Source organism: Haliotis asinina, chromosome 16, assembly GCF_037392515.1.
Source record: "Haliotis asinina isolate JCU_RB_2024 chromosome 16, JCU_Hal_asi_v2, whole genome shotgun sequence".
Classification (NCBI taxonomy): domain Eukaryota; kingdom Metazoa; phylum Mollusca; class Gastropoda; order Lepetellida; family Haliotidae; genus Haliotis; species Haliotis asinina.
Window position 1 is genome coordinate 17,034,403 of NC_090295.1, and position 17,508 is coordinate 17,051,910.

The 17,508-nt window shown below is 36.7% G+C and overlaps 2 protein-coding genes across 9 annotated transcripts in view; both read left to right on the top strand.

Annotated features, from left to right (window-relative positions):
• The window catches only part of LOC137268878 (short-chain dehydrogenase/reductase 3-like), a 308,772-nt gene that overhangs the window by 281,948 nt on the left and 9,316 nt on the right, over positions 1-17,508 (top strand). The gene's annotated exons all lie outside the window — the stretch shown is intronic.
• The window catches only part of LOC137268873 (D-glucuronyl C5-epimerase-like), a 307,371-nt gene that overhangs the window by 245,906 nt on the left and 43,957 nt on the right, over positions 1-17,508 (top strand). For 5 of the 8 annotated variants that reach the window (XM_067803455.1, XM_067803456.1, XM_067803457.1 and 2 more), the window contains one exon: positions 7,741-7,864. The gene's annotated coding sequence lies outside the window, so the exon portion shown is untranslated. Of the gene's footprint in view, positions 1-7,179; positions 7,306-7,740; positions 7,865-8,769; positions 8,813-17,508 lie in introns of those variants that run through there. The other 3 variants (XM_067803461.1, XM_067803460.1, XM_067803462.1) reach the window with 3 other exon arrangements.

Here is a 17,508-nt window from a genome sequence, read left to right on the forward strand (position 1 = left end):
TTTTATTTTATACAAAACCTTTGAACATACCAGGAACATTATCAACAAGAAGGGGAGTGGTAGGTACCTTTAGTTCAAGAGTCCGCTCATCGCATCAAAAACGGGGCTTCAATTTACCATATGGGTTCAATGTGTGAAGTCCCTTTCTGATGTAATATTGCTGGAATATTTATCAAAGTGGCATAAAACAACACTCAACAGGATAAAATCTGTCCTGTTGTGTTTCAAAAGGAAAGACTCAATCTACTAAAAAATTAATTCTTAACTTTCAGGAATGAACAGTGAGATGGCTACTATTCTGAAATTTAATATTTGAAATATTTCTTTTCAAAGTGAAGTGTTTTCATAAAAACATTTATATCATTGTAATGAAAAACTTCCTTATTGAATAGATAACATGGCTGTGTTACCGGGTTTTGATATCAATCAGTTCCTCTCACCTGAGCAGGTATTTATCTGTATTCCAGATTTTAAGGACGTTGCCATAACGAGAAAATTAACTTAATTCACAAGTAAGCACTAGTTAAGCTGGGCATTACAGACACAGTGATCATATGTGTAGAAATCATTATCAGGAAGGTTTTTGTTGTAGTGGCCATCTATTGAATTTGGTCATCGTTTGTCATAGTTACATTAACATTGTTTGTTATTACACTAACTTAAGGTATGATCTCTTGAAAGTTATCCCAGGAAAATTTGTATTGAATGATATCTTCAGCTTGCCAGATGTGCATGATTAAGCACGTTTTATTTCTGGGTAATAAAGAAAATATGATTTGTTGGTTAGGCCAGATGAATTATATTTCTTGTTTTACAGATTTTTGTCTTCAGAAAACCTAATAGAAGGAAAGAACTAACATAAGTATAAAATCACCAGTCAAAGTAATTTTCCTTCTAAATGTTAAAAGCATTTTACTTTTTGCAATTTATGATGTTAATATGGGTCAAAAAACACAATCTGAAAAAAATTATCTTGTAAGTTTATGATTTTGGTCAATAAAAACACTAAAAATTTTTGTCAAGGTGGAGACAATTCATTTTTATTTTTTTCTAATTCTTGATCCGTAAAACAAGACTGGCTCTTACTCAGAAAGAAATAAAGTAACCAGGTGATGAAAAGAAGCAGGTGGAATAGCTGTTGCATGGAGACTGATGCTTATGGTATCAATTATGGATTGTCCAGTCTCTATTATGTACGAATCATTGTGATACAGCTTGAATGATGGGGAGTGTGGCATCAAAGAACAAACAAGCATGATACATCATAGTTTTATTAAAACAAACTGTCTTCATTGTTTGTATAATAATGGTGGACACCAAATACTGTGATTTCATCAAGAAATTGACTTAAGTATCTAACCTCTTGGTAAATGCAACACACTTCAGTATTTCAGCAAAATGACAACTGTGTGTAAATATACAAATCTGGACAAGACAATCCAGTGATTGACAGCATGAGCATCATTTTTTAATATGTGTGTCAACCAAGTCAGAGAGCCAGACCACCCAGTCCCTTTAGTTGCCTCTTACAACAAGCATGGGTTGCTGAAGACTTTGATCTTCATGGGATCCTAAAAAGGGATCACATTCTAACAAGTAAATACCCACAGTTAGATGAATCTCATGCACAAGAGCAATAGGTTTGGAGAAAATCTGAACTTTGTGTTTATTTAATTAATCAAAATATCATCAAGAACCCGGCACAAGGGTTGTAAATGATGTCGATTTCAATTATTGCTCATGCCATGGACTACTTTGTCGGCATGCAACTGAATTATTTACAATCTGCAGTGATGAAGCCGTAATATTGCTGACAAAAAAAACAACAATCACTCACTCACAGAAATACATCAAATAATCCTACAAATTAGATCCATTGATCCAGTGAACATGCACTTCTTGTATATTTATTCTGCGTGAATCTCGGCATCGTGTTTCCTCGGGAGATAATTGATGTATTTCATGTCAAGAGCTCCTTTCCTCGAGTTTGTCAATTAACACAAATTACTTCAATACTATTTAGTTGGAATGAATAAAAGTCGATCCGGAGACACATGGTAATGCTGAGTGTACCCTTATCAATACAGATTTCTGCAATTTTAAACATGCTGATTGGCTTGAGCAAACTGTTGTTATAATCCCAACGGTGTTGCTGGTCTGTTTTAAACAGGTCATGTCAGAGCTGATATTGTTACTCCAAATCAGATTTATGTTGGAATGAGTCCAGTTGTTCACACAGGTTCTGGTGTAGATGAAACATTTTTATCTTGATGTAAATAAATCATCCTTCTAAGACCCTGTGATCTGATTAGGAGAGTAGGATTTCATTACATTCTGATAACAACACAAGCAGGCTGTCACCTTTCTTTTTGTATATGTACAGGTGAATTCCTCTTGAACCTTTATTATATGTCAATCTTGGTTGTCATTCACCTGACATGTCAGTTTCATGTCAATTTCATTGTCATCAAAAGCCATCAGCTACTAGACCCTGTATTGTTATGTTACTTCCTCTGTTCAGCTTGAGGAGATGTGTAGGTTTCCGTCATAAATATGCACATATCTTATCTTGGGCTTGTTCAGGCTGACACATTGGTTGGGTAAATGTATCCCTTTATCTCAGCTCTTCTTTCTTTCATTTTTCCATATTCTGTCTCTCTATCTCTGTGGCTATATTGGAAACATTTTATTTTGTTTTTGTCTGAACTCATGTATCCAACTTTGTTTATTCTACTTTTGTCCATGCTTTGTGGCTTCTCCCTCCCTCAGACCTGTGAAGGTCCCGGGGTAGAATAGGCCTTCAGCAACCCATACTTGCTATAAAAGGCAACTATGCTTGTCGTAAGAGGCGACTAATGGGATCGTTGACGTGGTTAACACATGCCATCGGTTCCCAACTGCGTAGATCAATGATCACTGGATTGCCTGGTCCAGACTCAATTACAGACTGCTGCAATATAACTGGAGTATTGCTGAGTGCAGCGTAAAGTAACCTCACTCACTGTCCTTCACTCACTCTTTTAAACCAATAACTGACTTCAGTACTTACACTCTCTGCATGTCAGATGCAAAGGAACATGTAAAGTAAAATTATGTGATCTGTATCAAATGTAGCATGTGTATATATGTGGAATAAATATTCAAATAAAGTGAGTCGGTGGGCTTGGAGGCCTGGTGCCCAGTTAAAACATTGATCCAGACATTGTATGAAGTGTTTTTTCGTAACTACAGCATTATCCATGAGAAATCATGATTCATCCAGATGAAGCAGATAGAGGGGAAAATGTGTGTATGAACACAGTCTTAGGAGTGTCAAGGACTATCAGTTCACTTAACTGTAACCCCCTTCCCCCTTTCATGTAAGACATCATCGCCAGAAAGTACTCAATGTTAATTATCTGCTGAAACAAATACCACTGGTGAAGACTAAAGACTAATGCTTTGTCTCTGAAAATATATAATTTTGATTTGAAAGAAATTGAAAAGGAGCCTCAGGGAGACCTAAGATTCCTAAACTTGGAGAGATCTAGATTTGCTTCGTTTAGGACTTCAGTACTGCATTGAGGGCCGGGCAGTTCGGGAAATAGTATCGTTCAGGGGCTGCAAGACAGACTAGGCATAAAAAGCAAAATTATATAAATGGATCATTGAAAATAAATGATGACACCAGGTGTTCACAAACAGGTAAGCATGTCCTGCTCACAAGTAGCATCCGGCACTCGCTTAAAACCTAGCTCTTTGTCAGAAACTTCTTGATAGCTGGCAGGTGATGTCAATTGTCAGGGATAATTAGCCCTATACACAATTAGGGGTCTGCCTGGGATACATCCTCGCTAATGAAGGGGTAGGGATGATGGTGTGAAAGGAGTATTGTTTGACGATGGATTAAGGATACAGAGAGAGACTTTTATTGAAATTGATAAATTTGGTTCTTACCCACAGCCAGTCAGTCTCTCTTTGGGTGCTGGAGAAAATGTTTGAATATGTACTACTGGACTTTCGATGCACTCTTGGTATACAGTGACAATCAGTTTTGTGTGTCTTGGGAGATGAAAAAAATATATATCCGAAACAAAGGTTGTTGTTGGTGAGTAGTATTGTATATCATGATAGTAGTAGTTGTATGATTGAACGTTGTTATTATGTGACCTATGTCACTTTTATTTGCATCTAATTGTCTGGAAATGGGAATTTGAAGTATGTTGTTAATGTTTTGTTATTTTAATGAAATATATGAATTGTCAGGAATGAATCTTTATCAAGAAAAGGATAGTTTATAATTTAGGGATTTGTGATTTTTTTAACCAGAAATAAACCACCCTGTTGGTTTGTGTTCACAGTTGCTCATTGAGGAAAGCTGATCTGGTGTTTTTATAGGAATAACTAGAAAATGAGGGCAACAGCTTGTCTGTCACTGAATGGTGGTTGCAGTCAATTTCATCGACATTTACTGCCTGAAATAATGTTGTGTTATTTAAAAATATACATCATGTTTGTTTCAATTGAAAAGGAGCAGAGAGTATTTGAATTACAACTGAAGAAATCTAGACTTGCCAAATCATTATATATGTGCGTGGATCCTTAACTTTCTCGGGTTTGGGGGTCAGGTTTGCAGTTAGCAACTGCTTCTTTTTTGCAAATTTGAAATGCTAAACATCATTTTCCACTGAAATCATGAATGAGTTTAGTTTTAAGCCACTTTTAGCAGTATTCCAGCAATCTTATGACAGGGGACATCACATATGGGCATCATATATTGTACCCATGTGGGGAATCGAACTGGGTCTTTGCCTTCTCGTCTTTTCTTCGCCACCACCACTACATATCCTAACGTTCTTCATCTACTTTAATTTGAAGTCGTTCCATGTGCTTTTTCTATAGGAGCATATATCATGTGTTTGTATAATTTCAATGTCGTCACTGTTCATCAATAACTGTCACGTGTATCAGATGGTGGGCGTTACGATGTCAATTATGAAATGAATTATTGATAGAAGTTGGGGTGACTTTTAGCTGAAGGAATATGTAAATACTCTTTAATGTGGGTGTTGATGCAACTATCATGTCACGATAAATTTCTGTCAACATTTGTACTCAGGAGAGTAGTATCAATGAAATATTCATGATGTGACATTTTGTATTCTGACGAAATTCACATCACATTGTGTTTTTGTTTGTATGAATATAAATGAGATATGATACCACAAGGTGGGAAATCAACACCAGTCATTCCATGCAAAACCTGTAAGAAGAACTCAATTATTCTGACGTAATTGGTTTTGTTATTAGATTCTGTGTACGTTATCAGTTGTACTTACGTAATCATGGCTTGTTTTCTTTGATGCATCATGTGATGCTTCAATTATTTTTTATTATTTTTTGTGGAGTTTGCACATATTTCAAAGAAAAAAATAATGTCTTGCCCTTCAGCCATTTTATCAGTTGCAAGAAAATAAAACCTGTTTTAGTCACAGTATCGCTGAAATACTGCCATTGTGACTAACATTTTAGCTCTCTCACTCATGAATTACAAGGTACCAGTGCAAATTGATTGTTGTTGTTGTTTTTCAAAGTTAGAATGAAGATAAAAATGTTTTTAAGTCTAACAAACAGCTGCGAAAATAGTGTTGTCTTTTCCACCTAATGTGGACCCAATTTTAAATTTCATTTTCTAGTTTTGTATTTTATGCATTGTGAATTTCTCAGACATTTTGATAAATATATAATGTTTGATCATCAAGGAAGATATATTGTTTTGTCCATCTCCTACAATGTGTTTTACCACTGTACAGCAGTCAAACACCACCACTTGACTTTCATTGTTTATGGATCAGACACAATCCATTGAACCATGATGCAAGTCATGAATAATGATTGATTAATGATTGATTAATGATTGATTAATGATTGATTCCTTGTCAGAATGTGTAAATCATGTTGGTAAATATAAATATGATTAAGTAAAGTTCAGAAGTCTCATTTTTTTTGTTAGTTGCATCTGGACGAAAGGAGTTGGTGTATATTTCTGCCTAGACTTGCACAAGTCTTGCATGTAATAATTCATAACTTAAATGATTAATTCTATGAAATATTAATAATGAACTGGTATCTCTAGACTATACATCCATGGACTCAGCATTCAGTACAGTTTAGAAAAAAAGGCTAATGTTATCCTGACAATTATTTGTCTCACAGTCCCTGCACAATGTTATTTTCCTACTGGCTAGCCCTAAATGAAGCAAGTTAGATTCTCTCATGTTCTGAATTTCCATTCTGTCTGTGTCTCCTTTTCAATTTACATGTGTTTATTTGTTACAATGAAATATATGTGTACCAACAAATAAAATGATTTGAAACGAAGATGGTTTGTTAAACAACTTTTATCCTGTATTGAAAAAAAATATGTGATTTAAATGCTCAGTTGGTCAGTTAAAAGTTTCAGGATTTGCAATCTTGATTCTGATGTATTCAGTTTACTTTTTTGTTTAAAGTGTAGTTCATTGGTATGTTTTCACTGCAGACTATTGATTAAATAAAAACGGTAACCCTTACTGTTCCCTGATTCAGACTTGCATCTTTAAAAGATGGAGCTTAGCATTCAGTACAGCCTTGGATCAAGGCTATAAGAAGCCTGTTACATTTATAAGACTACTTGTACCTCTGTAGTGACATATCTTTCTCAGTGAGATCTTACAGGAGCTGTGCAGATACCCAGGCTTAACCCATGTGGGAATAGCCGCCTTGAATTCTTTATCAGTACATAGTGATCACCAGATAACCTTTTAATTATCTGTGTGGAGATAGTGGTTAGTTACAGCCGTTGTAGATGACAAGCACAACTATCACCGACCTCTTATTGTAGCCATTTTGTTGAAATAGCTTGAAAAGATGTGATATGATAGGAGCTCACTGGCTAGTGTGGGAAGGATGGTGTTAGCAGGCATTGTTAGACAGTCAGTCAGCTGTAAAATAAACTATTAGGTCACAACGTAACCCTTTCCTGAAGAGGGATACAGCCCTAATAGTGTGAAATTGTGTCCCCGTAAGTTCCCCTTTGTATTGGTGAAGGAGTGCGGGAGAGGTAGCGTGGTGATAAGTGCATCGTTAATGTAAGCAGGGGTCATGTGACAGTGACCACTATCGACAAGGCCTGTCCTGTTGGCTTTGGTCATTCAAGGATTGGTCCTCGCTGTCTTAGCTTCGATCTGAGGATCTTGGCTGTGGTTTGAGGTAGTCTCACTTGCTGTCACTGATAAGCAGACGGATTTGTTGAGTGTAGCAAGGATTTCCTTGATTCTTACTGTGGTAATGCTCATTTCACTCAAACCTTGACCTCAAGTAATTTTTCCTGTGTCAAACATGTGGGAATTCATTTGAAAGGCAGTTTCAAACTGTTTCATTTGAATAGTCATCAGGTACAATTATTATCTCTGGGGGGTTTTATGTGTGTTTTTTTTTGTTTTTTTTGTCTTCATGTAAATTTGTCACCCAGCATATGGTACCTTGTTTGAAAGGGAATTTTGAATCCTGTTTAAATTTATACTCTTATCCTGGGTATTTGGTAAAACATTTTTACCTAATTTGAAAAAAAAAAAACAGCTGAAGGTTGCAACGTCGGGACTGTGAGAGCATTTGTGTGGAGGAGACGGCAGGTGGTAGAGCTGAGTGGATAGCTCGTGTTACGACCACCTGGTCTGGGATGATAGCCATGGTTCATAGGAATGTTTTTGTCATACACAGGTAGCACAGACTTGGATGTACTTGCGGAGTGATGGATTTTACTGAGTGTGTGCAGCCAACATGTAAAGTGCCCATGACTGATGACTTGTGAGAAGTAATGGACTTTACTTCTGTTGATAATCAGGTAGGTAAATGGCTTTGTGGTGTGTGTACGTCTCTTTTGATTTAAGAGACTAAATGTGGTCGGTCAAGAATGTGATCGCTTTGGGGCCTTTTTGCACAGAGCAGCATGAATGGACCGTGTCTCCTGGAGGACCTGATTCTGTAATAGGCTTGAATTTTGTCAGTTTGTGTGAGCACATCTACATCAGTGTAACACGACAGTGTGACCTCAGTGTTTAAAAGAGTTTTGTGGATCCTTGAGTGTTACAGAATACCTTTTGAAGTTGTATTTTCAAAGGAACTGCATGTTTAGGGGTTTAAGTATGATGTTTGTTTGTTATGTCAGATCACAGCGTGAATTCTCTGTTGCTGACATTTTAGCTCACTTTAATTGGTGCGATTATTGTCATATTCATCACTATAACATTGATTTTCTTATTTAGTGAAAACATCATGAAATAGTTATGATTTGACGATACAAATCTTGACTAAACAACAATAACATTTAATTACCCAATTAAGTTATTTTTGTAATTCACAAGTCAAGAGTTTTTTAAAGTCAACAGCATGACTATATTGCTATGTAGCTGTGCGAGCTAGAAGCAGAAATAGTTTCAAAACAGGCATCAATTTAGAGGCTATTTTAAAGACTCAAGAACATTCATACTCAAATATCAACAAAAGCATATTTTTAAACAGTCAGCATAATCTTAGATAATGTTTCAAATGAAAAGACTAAATGGGGAATACGAATACAATATTCAATACACAGTTCCAGTCTGTTGGCTCTGTATAAAGAGCCTGTATCCCTCCCCGTGTATGTATAAGAGATAATTAGTTGCAAGCGAGGTCTGCAGGTAGCACTTGGCGTTGCTCGACAAGTTTTTACTTACGTTTGTACACATGCAGATTCTTGGTTATCGGGAAAGCTTCCTGAATTAGTACTGGGTGAATTGACTCTCCAGCTGAGGTGGGTACCGTTTTTGTTGTTAAAAAGCAGTGGAATGTTGACTTCTTACCTCCGAAACAGGGAGGATGTTTGGATGGGAAGTAAATCTGGTTTATGGTGTTGATGTTTATGCATTTGATGTTGACATTATCAGGGGAAGTAGGTGGGGGGTGACAGGTGCCTCTAATTGACAGTTGTGAAGATGTGTCTGCTCGATTCGCAAGTGTGGGTTTCTTGTTATGCAGATATCACAGGTATACCTGTTGATATGATTATGATGATGCATGTTCAGGGAATATTAGAGCTAATAAGGCCATGATAACTTAGTGAGCGCTGAGATATAATATATGACAACGCCATCACAGAATGTACTTCTTGAGAATTTCAGTATCATTGCATGCACTATTTATATGGCAGTGTGTGAAAAATCACATAGATCTTTAAAAATCTGAATGTGACAAAAAATATTAAATGTTGCCTTTTTTTATTGAACATAGAACAGACTGATAAACTTGTTCCAGTGTAACAAACATATGCTATAGATATGTGATAAACAGTGTATTATGCATGAACAGATAACACAACTTTAGAACAGAGATAACATGATTAGAGTGTGAAAAACACATTATAAATATGCTGCAAAACGTGTATTTACATATGAACTGATAGCAAATCTTACAGTGTAAGAAAGGATGTTATGAGTTAATAGATATCAATAGCAATTTGTGGCATTGTTTATCCATTCATTAACAGGTCTATTGTTGCTTTTGTACCGATGGTTTGTGGAACATTTCATTGACTTCTCAGCCATTCAGATGATTCTGATTATGGTAATTGTCGTGATAGTTCCCAGTAATCTCAGAAATACAACAGTGACTGTCCAGTTCAGCCATCTGTGACACAGGGATGGTTTGTTGAACTTTCAGTCCAGTATGCCTGGATATTTTTTGTCCAGATTTAAAGTTAAATCTTTCAAAGATACAAATATTACATTAGGTTTAGATTCAAATAACTTAACTCTGATTTCGTTTTTCATGCTGATTTGAAGTTTATCCATGTTTAGTTTATTTATAAGTAGTCAACTAAAAATGTTATACTCTATGTTGTGTCTCTTTTTGAGTCACAAATACTTGTTATGACAAACCGAATATTCTTGTTGACATCTTCGTTTATTCCACTTGTTTTTTCAGGTTCAGGTATTTGTTAAGCTTTCCTCCATATTGTTGTCATATCAAATACTTGCTTCAGTGATGGTCAGAGGTAGCTAAGTTCTCATGATTTGTCTCCCTTTGCTTCCAGGATCTGCTAATTGTAGGCTTTAATGTCACTGTTTGGGCTTTTAATCTTTATTTTTACCGGAGGGAGTCTTTGTGATCCTAAGTAATGATCAAGGTCACACTGCTTCGGCACATGAAGCTGACCTGCAGTGTTTGAAATAGAGTGCACACCTTCTTGCCTAATTTGATAGATTCAGAGCTAAATCCTCCTTCTCCCACAATGCACCTTGGTGATGCAGTTGAATGATTAATGATTACTTTCCTCCAACCTGCTCAACTGCATGAGTTGAGCCAATAATTGTGGGTGAGAACGAAGTGTCACTTTATTGCAACAGAGCCAGGAGAGTCTGTTGTTCCTTGAGGCAACAAGTTATTCCTTGAGGCAAGAAAATCCCTGTAAATGATCATCCGGTAAGGTCATGCTTTTACAAAATGTCTGCTTATATAATGCCAGCAGAGGTTCAACTGCTATGTCATCTGTTGATGATGACAAACCTCCTTGCTCTAAGGGACACCATTTCATATCTTCAGACAGCATAAGCACAATAAAATAATCACAAATTTGAATGCAGCTTGACGCCCCTGATTGCTCTGAGGCTTCATACAGTTTGTGGGCAGTGAAGCATGGAGTCATCTCACAGCTGACATTTCAGTGTAGCAGCTTGCAAGCTGGATAAAACTCTTTAGTCATGTGGACAAGGTGTCTGGGCACTGACGACATGGTTTGAATCCCAGCAGGAGTTCCAAAATGTCATGATGGCTGTGCATGCAAGCTGGGTCATGGTGTCCCACTCCCCCCACCTCATTCCTCCCCACCTTCTATCATTCCTTGGGGGGAGGGACCAGAGTAGTAAGTGTGATTGAGTAGGCCAGACGTTGTGATGGATTTGCCGACTCACATCTGGCCCTGCTGAAGTGGCATATGAAGATAACCATTCTTCTTGCGCAATTTAAGTGAAATATGGCTGTTTTCTCAATATAGTATTTACCTTCAAGGCTGAGGTCTCATAATTCCATTCCAAATTACTGTTCCTGTATGCATTCTATCTTGATGTAAGAAATTTGCTGCATAGCTGAAACTAGAATATATTATTCATGATATTTGTTGTGCATTTTGTTAAAAAACAATTGTCATATCTTATTTTTTTTGACAGTTTGTCATACAAAACTGTTCAATGTCATGCTGTTTCATTGTGCTTACTCTTGTTTGTGTTGCTGTCAAGTGACATATGGCTGACTGTGCAGACCCATTTTTTCATAGCATTGTTGTGGAGGTTTAGTTGCACTGTATCTGCCAAATAGCTTAGATGGCAGTGACTGACTGTTGACATGTCTTACTTTTGTCAGGAGAAAAAAATCCTCTGTGAGGATTTCTGTCTCAGGGATGTTCTGATTGGCTGTTTATTATAATGGTTTCTTGGACTTAAAAAATATTTTCCCAATTACCTGACAAACCTAGCTCAAATGTTAAATAATGCTTGATTAATTATTCGCAGACTGTTTTTTGTTTGCCTGTATCAGGCAGGCAGGTGATGTCGTTCAATCAGATAAGATCTTTTCTCAATTACTTTCATCACAGACTTATTCCAGTGGGACTCTGTGGCTGAAAAAGTGTATGAAGGCTTTTAGAGCAGTTGTAATCTATGAAATCAGTGGTTATGGTTTATTGACTTGAGAGGAAAATATCGGAACTGCCACAATGAACTTAGCACCCATTATATTTTAGAGTTGGTTTACTAGAAATAGATGCCAGGTTCCTTTGAGGTTAAAACACAAGTGTTCTAGTCACTGTGCAGAGTGGTGTCCCTTACCTAAACCAGGATCTAGCGAGTAAGTTGGGCTTTATGTCTCTTTTAGCAATATTCCAACAATATCATGGTGGGGCATACAAGAAATAGGTTTCACACATTGTGTCCATCTGTGGAATCAAATCTTTGTCTTTAGAATGATGAGTGAATGTTATAATCACTTTTCTATCCCTTTGACCCTACACCAGTATCTATGAATTTCAGTTTTAGAGATACTTCACTATAAATCCAGTTTGTTCAGTTGAGGATGTTCTGTACCAGAGCCGAGATGAGGCAAGTGATTACAGTTATAATTGCCTCATCCTGGCTGAGCTAATGTTGTTTAATGATGTTCAGTTGAATGCACTCAAAGCCTTATAGTTAAAATAACAAATCCCTCATACAAATATTCTTCATGTTCGGCCCAATACCGAAAACCTTCATGAAGACGCAAGGTGGCCCATTTGTCTGAGGTTAAGCAGTTTTTATCCCTTTGCTGGTTTGAATCTTTTTTTTTTTTATGTGATTGCGGATATGTATGCGATTCAGTTCATGTATTGGATTGAGTTTATGGTTTTGTTTACAGTGCTCATATTACTTCTCACAACTGTTTCTGAACAAGTGTTTTTCAAGAAGATTGAAGAGTTCTTGTGGTGCTTTTCAGTCTCTGATTTCATTGTTCCTGCTAAGATACTGTATATACTGCCATGTTGTTGTTTGAATGTGGTGTTGAGGGAACACTCACTCACTCACTCACTCACTCACTCACTCACTCACTCACTCACTCACTCGCATTTTTTTGTCCCAGGATGAAGTCAATAGATTATATCCAGCTATATTTCAACAAACACAAAATGCCATATTTTACTAAATTTGGACAGCAACTTAAATCCATTCTCAAAAATTTGAAGATAACCAGGAGTAAGAACTCTGGAAAACTGTCAGTTGCTTGTGTTAGGTTCAAGTGAGTTTTTATATAGCTGCTGAAGCATGACTTAGACTAGGTCAAATTATTAAAAAAGCGCAGGTTGTAGAAAGCTTTTATCCTCCCAATCTCAAATCTGAATAGATATTTATAAAGTATTGAGCTTAAAATAAACATTTCATATTGAATTTTAGAATCACCCCAACGTTCATTCTATAACCATCGAAAATTCAACCATGTATGTATATTTGCTCACTGCTATGAATGTTAAGGAAATATCATTTGTTTTTAACAATAACATGAACTTGAAAACTTATGGCTGTTGACATTTAGCTAAATAAACATCTTTACCACATTGGTTATGTTGAGCATTGCTGTAAATTAGGTTGCAAGGACTGCTGATTGTGTCATTAAAGACACTTTCCAAAATATTTTCTCAGTAAATAGAGTTGATGGTGTTTAAGCTGTTTTTGAAGTTCTCAGGTTTAGACTGGTTGACTAAATGGTATTTTGATGGTGTGTAGCTTTCATGTTTAGATCACATTTTGCAGATACTATTTGCATGAGACTTGTTCTGTCTTGTACCCATGATATAACATTGTAAAAAAAATTAAATGTGGCTCACTAAATGACTGGCTTCCTGGAATTCAACTTGAAGCTGTTAAATGGGGCATAACAGTCTTGCTCCGAATAACCCAAGCTGTTTTTTAGGTGCTAGAAGGTTAAAGTCACATGACTTATCCCACCAGGTACCCATTTCCTGGGTGAACAGCAGATGATCAAGCGACTGTTATGATAAACATATTCCTTTGGAAATATTTACAAAAATAGAAAAGAGGAATTTGAATGAAAACCTCTGAGAAACAGAAGCAGTTGTACCACTATAAATCCTGATACATTGCACATTACTTATGTCAAAATTCTTGACATTTAAGCTGGGATCAAAATTAAGTTTTCTTCGAGTGTGCCTCTTTCATTGAGCAGTTAATGAAAGACCTCGGGGCTTCTGCAAATGATAATGTCCTGAAAAATACTGTTACCCTTATAATGTCCCTCAGACCGGGCATTTTCTTAATGATAACACTCTTCTCCCTTATCCAAGTTGATTTCATCAGTGAATACCAAATATTGAAATTATATCTAAAGTATATCTTTCGTCTGTTATAAGTTGGACATAACATGACTCTTCCCTCTAGAAATGCCCGGGCCTTCAGCCCTTAGGTGAAGTAAAGTAAAGTTTTCAATAACATCATGTTATATCCTAGACATATCAACTAGAACATATGTAACATAACATCCTATTAATATATCCCTGTTGGTAATGGCTCGTGTACAAACCTTGGGCCATATTATGCAATCAGCATGTACTCCAATAGTATCAATGATTCTAGCGTTTGAACTATGCCAGAAAATTACTTTGGTTCAAGTATGAGTCAATGAAACAGACTGGGTATTCAGCGACATTATTTCTGCAGATCCACACCAAAATTACCTTAGCGACAAAATGTGTGACCTTGCTCCAAAGCTGTACTGAATGCTAAGCCCATGAAATTATCATGTAAACTATTCATTTTACCATAGGGACTTGCCTACAAAATCTGTAAAGGGCCATCTCATTGGTGAAAAATGTAAATCAGTCTTTTTATTGTCTCATTTTCTTTTGAAAGTTTTGACCAGAGACAAACAAAACCCTAAAAATATCTCACATTTATGATCATTTTTCTCAAAATTGACCTATCATACATATATTATGAAAAGAGTAATAATATGAATTACATGCATATGTTTTAAGTATTGATTGATCAAATGTTTTATATAGAATCTCTTCTAAAAGTAGATTAGTGATTAGAACAATAGTTAAGATGTTTATAGAGTAAGGATAAATAATTAGCATTGTTCTGCAAGGCAGACAAAAACATCATTATGCCAAATTAAGAAGCTGAGCTTGTCAAGAATTTTTGTTTTGAGCAACGCAAACTAAGGATTAGCAAAAATGCCAGCGATTATTTGACTTAGAAACTCTAACTTTAATTGGCCACAGGAGTTGTCAGCATTTGTTAATTATAGTATTTGTCCAATTATATCCTGTCAGACTTTAATGAGCAGAGCATGCTTGTATGTCGTGAGTTGGGCCTGTCAAGGCAGAACTACATTGCATGGAATAGACGTGGAAATGTATGATGAGAGATATGAGACCCATTTGCTGACATGCATATAGCTTGTGTTACTTGTCTGTATTGGTGTGGCTGTGATATTGAGTTGTGCATGACCTTGATCAAAGCTGATAGCGAGGCATGTTGATGTGTGGTGTGTGTAGGTAAGGTTCAAATTTTTGTTCTTTTTTTTTCCATACCAAGTTCTCTATTTGTTGAACATGACATTCGGATCCGATTCATTTGCCATCATCAGGTGTTGGATATGGTTTATAAGCTGGGCTACCGAGTTGGAAATATTTTCCCATTACATTTTTCAAAGGTTTTATGTGTAAAACTTTATTTTCGCCTTTGAAGATCAGGCTGGAATTGGTCTTATGCAACCCATGCTTGTTCTTGGACAGATCCATGCTCATGCTCTTGAGGGCGGTGGGGTAGCCTAGTGGTTAAAGCGTTCGCTCGTCACGCCGGAGACCCGGGTTCGATTCCCCACATGGGTACAATGTGTGAAGCCCATTTTCTGGTGTCCCCCACCATGATATTGCTGGAATATTGCTAAAAGCGGCGTAAAACTAAAACTCACTCACTCACTCATGCTGTTGAATAGTGGATTGTATGTTTGGACTTGTTTATTTACAAACTGACACCATATAGCTGTAACAAACACACACACATTTGAATAACTGATGCTCACGCACTCACACACTCATGCACTCACTCACATATATTATCCTGAGGGCATATTTGTCATACAGACCCTACAGCAAATATGTCCAAGAAAGCCCATGCAAGTCTAGATTCCCCTAGCTTCTGATAATGAACAAAGTCTCAGGGCTTCATTTCATTATATTATACTTTTTTAACTATGAACTCTTTTCAGTAAAATATGTTCATTTCAGAGACTAGTTGTTAGTCTAACAGCGTTAAGAGATTCATACACCCACCAATGTGAGGAGTTTTCATCAGATGTTTGCTTCAGGATCCATTCCTCTTGCACAAGCCTCACTTCAGTCTGAGATTGCTCTTCCGTACCACATCATAGATAAAAGGATGTCCCAACTGAGTCAGAAGGAGTTTATGCTGACTGTCATGTACTATAACGACCATCAGGAACTGTTTGTGTGTCACCAGTTGTAACTGAGTGAAGGCCGCTCTCTCAACAGTCAGGTGCAGTGTTTTGATGACACACGCTTCAAGTCTTGTGAACCCGTAAACATCTGGGTTACAATTGGTGTTCAGCAACCCAGGCTGAAAAGTGACTGGTGTTTAAGTGTTCAGCTTGCTGACATTAATTCATGTTCATACTTTTGATGACTGGATTATCTGGTCCAGACATGGTTTTTTACAGACTGCTGCCATATAACTGGAATATTGTTGAGATTTTAATAAACCTTAAACAACAAACTAACCCACCAACCAATCAAATTTTGTGTTCTTTGATGCTGTGAATGGATGTGTCCTTTGTTCCAATAGTGTAATGTCAGAGCTCGATTTAACCGAGTCAGCGAATATGGTTTTATGCCGCTTTTAACAATATTCCAGCAATATCATGATGGGGGACCCTAGAAATGATCTTGACACATTGTATCAATGTGGGAAGTCAGTTTAAGCACATAGAACTTGCACTGGTGCAACTTGAAACTGCAAATGGAACTTCATATATACACATATACACATTATTATGTTGTTGTTCAAAAACACTGAGTATGCTGACTGGGCGCAGCGACTATTCATGTCATGAAATTTTATGAAGTGAAATATAATGATCTTATCAAACCAAGAATATCTTTTGGATAATGATGTCCTAGATCAATACCAATGCTGGAACATTCTGTATTTTATATTCAGCTGCATGTGCAACCTGTTTTTGTCTTGCAGAATATGGTTATTAACTAAGGTTGCACTGAGGGCAAGTATTTTTCATATCCTTAAAACTATAAAGATTTCCACTTTTGCATGAAACTGCAGGACAAACGTCATTTGTGCTTTTCTGTGCATTTCGATCTGCGTCCCATTATTCAGTGTGGTAGTTCTAATGAAGATTTTTTTTTTTTTTTTTTAAATCTGTGTCTGGTCTGACATCGAGCTAGCTCTCTGTGCAAATCAGACACAGAGTGAATGGCATGGAAAGTTCACAAAGTTGGGATCCAGTTCCAAAAACGGAATTGGAGTTGATAAAGTTGGTTCCTTATAGCTCTGAAAATAGATTTAGTGAGGAGCAGGTCATAGGAAACAAGACTCAAATGTTATATATTGATGTTACTTCTTTTTAGGAAGGGTTGGTCTGGATATCAGAAACTTATTGGAGCATTACAACCATAGAGATGTGTGTCTTGGTGAGTGAGAGTAGGGTACATGTTCCATGTGTACACAGAATGACGGTTCTGCCATATTTGCTTAAATATTGAACGAAATAAGCCCCTTGACATTCATGAAAGAGGCCTCTTTGTAGAAGCATCGTGTGTTAAAGTTATCAGAAAGCAAACGTAATGTTTGTTTGTATAGAGGGTTTCACTAACCAATGGTGAGTTGGTATAACCATCTAACACAGTGCTGCTTAACACAAAAACATTTG